The 8,683-nt window shown below is 38.7% G+C and overlaps 1 protein-coding gene across 14 annotated transcripts in view; it reads left to right on the top strand.

The window, feature by feature from the left end:
* The window catches only part of Lcor (ligand dependent nuclear receptor corepressor), a 108,187-nt gene that overhangs the window by 81,379 nt on the left and 18,125 nt on the right, over positions 1-8,683 (top strand). The window lies entirely within an intron of this gene.

Below are 8,683 nucleotides of genomic sequence, written 5' to 3'. Positions count from 1 at the left end.
TAAAGTTTTTATTGTAAAGGTATTAGAAGAACTAATTATAGATCCTAAAGATTAGAAATATGTGCAAAATATTTTAGCTTTTTTTTCAACCTCAATGTAAATATAAGCAGAAATTGCATGTTCATAGATGGGTCTTATGGTGCATAATTGATCTGTTAATGGCTTTATTGTCTGAGACAGACTGGCTATATAGCTATGTCTGTCTTTTTAGTCTGTTGTTCGTTAAAATAAGGCTTTTGGTTGGAAATACCGATCTTTGTTGGCTTCGTCTTGTTCATTTATGGCATTTGTAGAATATTCTTCTGGAAACCTAATTATGGGTAAATTTCTTGTCATTTCTTCCACTATCCACTTTAAACTGGTGGCCAGATCAGTGTAATAAGACTTCATTCAAACAGCTCATGGGAACGTTTTCTATAGTGACCTGGCCTCAAGTTTGTATTTGGCTTTTGAACTACTGTGGCCCAGCTTTTTAAAAGTGACATATTTTAAACAAGAATTTCTCTGATTATGCTTATATTTGAGGGTTAGTACAGGCACCCTGGTGTCTTAACAGGTGTGGGGATTAGAGAAATTCTCTAATAACAGAATTAATTCCCAAATATGTAACGGAAAGGGAGTTAGAGCAAAAAAAAAAAAATCTACAGCAAAGGACAGCCACTTAATTCACAAAACAATAGTGCCAAAAAGCTTTGCTTCTTGGTTGGCCTTTACCAGATCCCTTGGTTCTGGTGAGTCGCTGGTGAAAAGATGACTGAGCAATTACATTGTGAAATGTTGCAGCTTGTAGCATTCCCATTTTTTCATTTAATGAAGTGAATTTTTCTCTGAGTAACACATAGCTGATCCTAATTTTTTTTTTTACGATGGCTGGAATAAAAGTCTTAGTTCCTAAAATTATCAAGTTAATAAAAAGGTTTCATGAGGAATTTCTATTAACAAAACCTTTGACTGAGTTAATGATGTAATAGTCTCTTCTGCAGAGGAATGTTGGAGTCTGGAATGGTTGATAGCGCTAATTTGAGAATATATACCTAGCTGGGAAATATTTTAGATACTCTTCAGGTGGGTTTGTACCATTCCAGGACATTTCTGATCCGTTAAAGGGCAGGGATGTAACACAAATCTACTTACATAATCAGCATAAGATCTTGTTAAGCTTGTCTAAAGTTGTTTGAGTTACTAAAAGAAAGGAGTGTTAGTTTAAAATGTTAGTTTTATCTATTAGTCTTTGGTTAATAGACTGTATTTTGATGAAGCATTGTTAAGAGTTTACCTGGTTAGTGGTATGCGTATTACCAAGGCTGTAGTTGGAAGTAAACCTAGTAAATCAAATTAGTGATCAAGGCAATAATAAACCATTTTGGCTATGTGAGGACAATACCAATTATCTCAAAACATACATAGTGAGATTTTCATAGCAGAACAATTGTCAGAAATACAAATGGAGATTGTGGGCAGAATCTATACAATTAGTAATGGAACATTTTTTAAAGACAGGTCAGTCAAAAAGGTGACGTGGGGTGTAGGATTCTTTCATGATTAGTCTTCTGGGGTGAGAGCTGAAGGTCAATGGCCCTGGCCAGAGAAAGAGCAGTCTGTAACACTATAAATCTGGTGGAATAAGTAGCGTTAATGAAAGAACATGAAGTTAATTGACTTATAAACTTGAAACTTTATTATCTCTGTTTCTTAGCCTAAAAAACTAATAATGGAGTTATCTTAATATGGAGACAAAAGTTCTTAACCAGAAATATAATAGGAGATTGGTAATTATAAACCCCTTATAATGTATGATGAGATAAATTAGACATGGTAAAGAGGCCAAAACAACTCCTTTTATGCCAGGGTGAAGGAAAGGGGCAAATGTATTTAAAACTATTATGAAGGTGACAGGATAACAGTGCATGGGCTCAGACATTTTTAAAAACTAGTTTTAAAAGACAGACATTTTGAGGCTGTTTTTATCTATACCTGTAAGGTAGATGACATTTAATAAGACAGTTAATTGGGCAGCTGAAGAAATGTCCCTAGTGTTTCGATTAGAGATTTTTATAGTTAATAAAAACTGTAGTGTTTAAATTTTCAAAAGAAGCAACAGCATGCTTTTTGGCTGACTAGCCTGGAGGCCCTGAAATGTGCAGACTGCTGAATCTGAGATAGGACAGTAAAGGGACAGGGAAGATGGACACAGGCAGAGACACAAAGAGATAATAAGCATTATAAAGTAAGATTTACCCAGTTTTATTGAACGTCTTCAATCAAACTGAAAAAGACCTGTAGAATTTTTACAAATTGTCAGAGTGACCATCCTCTATTCAGGATTCATCTGAAATGGGCTAACCAGAAGTTCCTATACATGGCTTCGATTTTTAAACAAACCAGTATAGAGAGAAGGAAAGAAAGATTTTTAGTACAGTGATAGGAGAAACAGTCTGGAGAAATAGTTTATGAATGTTGGGAAGTCATCCTTTGTGTTTTCAAATCAGCCTGAGTAGTTGTGTAGCCTGTAGGCGCAGGTGCTGTCTGCCTGCCTGCTCTGCACTCAAATGAGGAGCACCAGGCCACTTGAGCTCCCTGCAGCATGTAGTTTAGCAACATTTAACTGTTAAGTTTCCAAAGTTTCCAGGAATCATAGTAAAGAAAACCTTTTGGAATAGGCAGGAATCTGAACTGCCAGGCATTAAAGCTGGGGGAGAACGTGGCAAAAACATCATTGGCCCTCCTCACCTGCATTTTCAGGTGGTCTTGTTAAGTGGTTAGTTAGAAGTAACAAGGCACGCCAATCAGGAGTGTAGCATTTCGCTGCCTCTCTGTTAGACCCTGAGTAAAATAGCAATGAGGTTTTTTTGGCTGAGAGTTTGACTTACAGTTATATCCTTCAAGGTAATGTTTTCTATGCCTGATTTATCAATATCATCTCTTGAACTGTTAATTCGAACAATTGCCTGTTGCATTGTAGATTTTGTTTGATCTTTAGTAAGAGAAAATTACATAAAGAGAACACTTGAGTAAGGGGGAAAATTTCCTCATCCATAACAGAGCATTGATGGCCTTCAAACCAGGACTAGTGTTTACTGACTAAATTCTATTTAAATGTTCAACACTGTTTTATTAGATCCTTTGTGTTTTATCTGTGAAGTAAGGGTGTTTGAATGACTTTTAGGTTCAACCTTGGACCTTGTACAAATAATTTTTAATTAACAAATAAATATACAAATCTGCTTGAATATTGGGAATAAGTAGCTACCCTTTATAGAATAAGGCATTAGAAACCTGGTTACATCATTGCAGTGTTTTCTCAATGAAAAAGATACTAAAATAGGTTTTAATGTTATTTTCAATAGCTTGTGTTCAAAACTAGTTCACAATGTTAAGCATTTATTATGAACTATATGTGAATGAGATGCTAGTTTTGTAAGAATCACCAAGCAGTCACTTTTTATTCTATTATTTTTATTGGTTTCAGTTTCTCTGTTGGGTGTAGCCTAATTCCACCTTAAGTATTTAGACATAACATAGGCCTGGGAGTCATAGGTATATTTAGTTTTAGTTAAAGTTTTTAGTTCTTTTAAGAAATACAGAACTGGGTTCTATTCCATAACACTGTGATAATCTATACATGTGAAACTTGAGCGTATTCTCTATTTTCAAAGTGTCTTGCAGGAGCCCAGGCCTCCTCCCCCTCTTAATTGTTAAAATATTTAAGCCAGGTGTAGTAGCATAGCCCTTAACTCCAGTATTTAGGAGGCAGGAGGATCATGAGTTCAAAGCTAGTTGGGGGATACATGATAAGACCTTCTGAAAATGTGTGAAATTTGTCATTTTAGCCCCTTTTATTTATGTGTATGGGTGTTTTGTCAGCATGTGTGTCTGGGCACCACTTGCCTGCTGAGGAGGCCGGAAGAGGGCATCCCATCTGAAATGAATGAAGAGAGGGTTGTAAGCTGTTGTGTAGGTGCTGGAACATGAGGCCTCTTACACAGTTCCTCTCCCTCCCCCGCCCCACCTGTGCATTGGTGTTTTGACTGCAAGTGTATCCGTGTGAGGGTGTCCGAACTGGAACTCCCTGGAACTGGAGTAACAGGTAGTTAAGAGCTGCAGAGCAGGTGCTGGGAATTGAACTCAGGTCCTCTGGAAAAGCAGCCAGTGCTCTTAACTGTTCAGCCATCTCTCCAGCCTTCTCTTAGCTATTTTTCAAGTGCATAGTTAAGTACATTCTTATTGTACAGTCACAAGGGACTTGGTTAGCTTGCTGACTAATGTGACTCTTGGTACCATTCCATTCTTGGTACTTTCCTGAGGTGAAAACATGAATGTTGGGGAGTTTAAGGGATTTAGTTTTGTCCATACTACTGTAGCATGATTCACACAATCTAAAATGAGAATGAGGAATTTTACCATTAGATTCAGCTCAACTAATTAAATTTCAGTATCAGTTTGATTCTAGTAAACATGTCAAGGAAGTGAATAATACCAGTTATTAAAAGCTTGGGACTTGGATGCAGAGCAAAAACCATAAATTGAAGCCTTTTAAAGTCTCAATAAGCCTGAATAGGTAGGAAAAGAGGAGGTATCCAAGTCTGGCAAACAGAATTTTAAAGTTTTAAAGTCCTAGCCTTCTATTGCTATACAGTTTTAACAAGTTACCAAACCTGTTTTTGCCCTTTGTAAAAAGGGGTTGTAGTACCTGTCATGTCCAGTTGCTATGGAACTAAATTAGACCCTGCATGTAAAATAGCACTAAGGCAGACTCCTACTGGGCACATGCAAGTGCCCAATAAATTAAAGCAGAAGTGAATTACTTGGAGGTGTCATAATTTACTATGAAAGTAGGAGGAAATCAGATTGTTCTGTGTTGAGAAGGCCGCCAGAACTTTGAAAATGAGGCAGACATGTTTATGTTAGACTGAGGCCTGGTCAATCTTGTTTTCACCCCAGTTGAGGACTATGAGTGAAAAAGTGCCAGTCTGTATTTTGTGATCCTGTTTTGGGAAAATTAAACCAGTCATTCCTTGTTTCTTAAAACAACAGCAATCTAAATCAAAATAGAACCATTGTCAAAGTAGAAGAAAAAAGCAAGCAGACTTCATTATCTATCTATCTATCTATCTATCTATCTATCTATCTATCTATCTATCTATCTATCTATCTATCCATCCGTATTCTGCCTGCATGTCTGCCCACAGGCCAGAAGAGAGCACCAGGTCTCATTATGGATGGTTGTAAGCCACATTGTGTTTACTAGGAACTAAACTAAGGGCCTCTGGAAGAGCAGCCAGTGCTCATAACTGCTGAACCATCTCTCCAGCCCCAAAGATACAGTTTTAAAAGTATATAGAGACCCAGAAAGATGACTCGTCAGTTAAGAGCACTGGTTGTTCTTCCAGAGGACCAGGGTTCAATTCTCACCACCCACACAGCAGCTCAGCAATGTTTGTACCTCTAGATTCAGGATCTAATGCCCTCTTCTGGCCCTTGAAGGCACTAAGCACAATAAATATGGTGCACATACATATTTGCAAGCAAGTACACATAAACTAATCTTTTATTAAAATGTTAGGCATTTTAATAAAAGGTGGAGACATTGGGATAAGAGCTGCGTTTGCTGCACACAGGGAAATGTGCCGAAGGGTGGAGTGTGAAGCAATGGGAAGTTGGCAGAAGAGTCATAGATAAACCACGAGACAAGACTTTGGTTTGGGCTTTGGAAAGAACAAGTGTAAATAATAGCAGCATCTAAAGTAAACTGATGGCAACGAGCTTCCAAGAAAAGCAACCTATATAACTGAACTCAGTAGTGTATTGGAAGCAAGGGAAGTGATAGCAATAGGGATAAATATTTAATAGAGCCTCATCAGCTTTATGTCTACATGGGAGTATATACATTTAGTTACGTTTTTGTCTTTTAGTGTTCCTATGTAAAGCCAATGTGAATCTAAGTCCACCCTTACACCATAACACCTTCCACACCTTCAACCGTATCTCAGCAGTGGCTTTGGGTGTTTCTAAATAGAGTCTGGTACAGGATAGCTTTAAAAGGCTAATAATGACAACACCTCAGAGAAGGAAAAGTAGATGTAAGACACTTGGGCCGCGTGCAGCTTCTCAGACTGAGGTGGGATTGCTTGAGTTCTAGACCAACACAGGCAACATAGCAAGACCCCATCTCCTAAGAAACTAAAATGTGAGCTCAAAGCAATGGTGGCAGTTAAGAATACTGACTGCTCTCCTAGGGGATCTGGGTTCAATTTCTAGCACCTACTCGACAGCTCACTATCTCCTTTAAGTTCAGTCCCAGGGGTCCAACACCCTCTTCTGGTCTCTGTGGGCACCAGGCATGCACTTGGTATACAAACATACATGCAGGTAAAACATCCATACACATAAACTCTTTTAAAAAGAAACTGAAATACTTTGTTTATCCCTGTATTTCAATTTTATACACACACACATTTCCTTTTTCCCATATCTATGAAGCAAACAGTTGAGAATACTAAATTTTAGGCATCTTTAGATAATTACTTAGGAATAATTTTTATTGTGTTCATTTTAAGTAATTTGCTATATGCCATCAAAGGCCTCAAACTTTAGGATATACCACAGATGTGTGTAGTTCTAAAATCTAAAATTTCAAGAGCGGAAACTTAAGAACCTCAAGGGAACATGAGAAAGTTAAGAGACGGGAGGTCAGGACATCGCAGAGTTGTTTGGTCCGTATATCATCTGAAGGTTCCCCCTTTCTCTCACCCAAAAAAATTGAGATTATCTGTCAGAAGTACAGCAGTTTATTTCTTAAGAGGAGACAGTTGTGTTGTTGAGCTTTTCATGAAGTATGACGTCCTTTAGTTTTGTTTCTGTTGCCTCCTCTCGTAGCTCTTTTAGATGGATATCGCTCCGCCTGCACTACCCTGAGATACGATGATTATGACAAAGGAGATACATATCCATTCCTGGGGATGTGTCTAATGATGGCTTCTTTAGCGCTTGGGCTGTGCCAAATCTTTCAGCAGTTACTTGTCTCTTTACCATTCTTAAACATGGAGCATTACAAAATTAGTTCTTTCTTTGGAGAAGGAGCCCTTCCTGTCTATATTTTGTTTAAGGGGTGGTAGTTTTGTCCTGGTGATTTAAACTGGGAATTAAAGAGCAGTTTCCCTAAGAACAACATAGATTTAATTTTCACTTGAGAAGAAGAAAGAAAAAGTAATAAATAATGTAGTCTCTGGCTGTTCTGTGCTCTCATGTGAGTGACCTTACCATCCAGACTTCCAACTCTGTAGGGCTCAGGATACATGACTTCTCAGCTCACATCCGGAGGTCACGTCTCTGCCTGAAATGGAAACTGGTTTATTTCCTGAAGTCGACTTCAGCATTTCCTAGGAGTTCTTGTTCTGACACTGAGTTTGTAATCTACCAAATTAGTGTTCAGTTCCATCACTGAGTGGTGTAACTTCAGGAACTGTTGTTTTAAGTTAATGCCATTGATTCCAAATCTCATCTCTTACATCCTTTAAATTTCCCTTTGTCTAACGAGCATCAACTGTAGTACGTTTGATCTTGACTGGGGTGATTGAGTTACAAGCAAATGTGAGTTTGGCGGGCAAGACTCATGAAGTTTGTTGGAAATGTCTACTTTCTCAGCCCATCACACTGCTGGAAAGCGGTTGGCTCTTGCGCTCTGCTCCTTCTCTAGCTCACACCTCTCACTGCTCACCATTTGCTGAGAGACCTAAAGCGTTAGTAACATTGAAACCAGGCTGTAGTGGCACAGGCCTTTAATCCCAGCACTCAGGAGGCAGAGGCAGGTGTGGATCTCTGTGAGTTTGAGGCCAGCCTGGTCTACAAAGCGAGTTCCAGGACAGCCAAAACTGTTGCACAGAGAAACCCTGCTTTGAAAAACAAAAAACAAACAAGAAAAAAAAATTGTAACCTTGAATCTTCTATGTAGTTGTATTTTACTATAATGTAATAAGTCAGACTGACTGGTTAAAAATCAGAAAGTTTAAAAACCAAGATGAGCAGCTTTAGCTGGTGTGTGTTGTGTGTGTATTGCATGTAGCGGCCAGAATTCTGTATTGGGTATTCTCTAGTGATCCTCACCTTATTTTGTTGAACTCAGTCTCACTAAACCTAGAGCTCACCAATTCAAACTAGAGCATTGGTTCTCAACCTTCCTAATACTGCAGCCCTTTAGTACAGTGATTCCCCAACCATACAATTATTTCTTTGCTACTTCATTACCGTAATGCTCCTGTTATGTATCACAGTGTAAGTATCTGATATGCAACCCCAAAGAGGTTGCTAGACTAGACTGTTTGGTCAGTTGGCCCCACAGATCCTCCTTTTTTTTTTTTTTCCCCAGGCTGAGATTATAAGAACTTGCCACTAGGTGCACACTTCCTTGCCCCCATTCTTTATGTGCAAGCTAGGGAACAAGCTCAGGTTCTTAGACTTTGCATGGCAAGAACTTCACTGACCGAGCTGGCTCCCCAGCTCTACTTTTTTACTTGTAGCTGGTTTACTTCTAGCCAGTTCTGTGGATGGAGGGAGGGAAGGAGGGAGAGAGGGAGGGATGGATGGATGGATGGATGGATGGATGGATGGATGGATGGATGTTTAGACATGCAAAATTTCTAGATATGAGAAGTTAAGGACAAATGTGCCATCAAAGCATTCAGGT

This window comes from Alexandromys fortis, unplaced genomic scaffold (genome assembly GCF_014885135.2).
Source record: "Alexandromys fortis isolate MF-2015 unplaced genomic scaffold, M_Fortis_MF-2015_v1.1 scaffold_16, whole genome shotgun sequence".
NCBI classification, from domain to species: domain Eukaryota; kingdom Metazoa; phylum Chordata; class Mammalia; order Rodentia; family Cricetidae; genus Alexandromys; species Alexandromys fortis.
The sequence above is the reverse complement of the archived record's forward strand: the minus strand, read 5'-3'. Positions and strand labels throughout refer to the sequence as shown.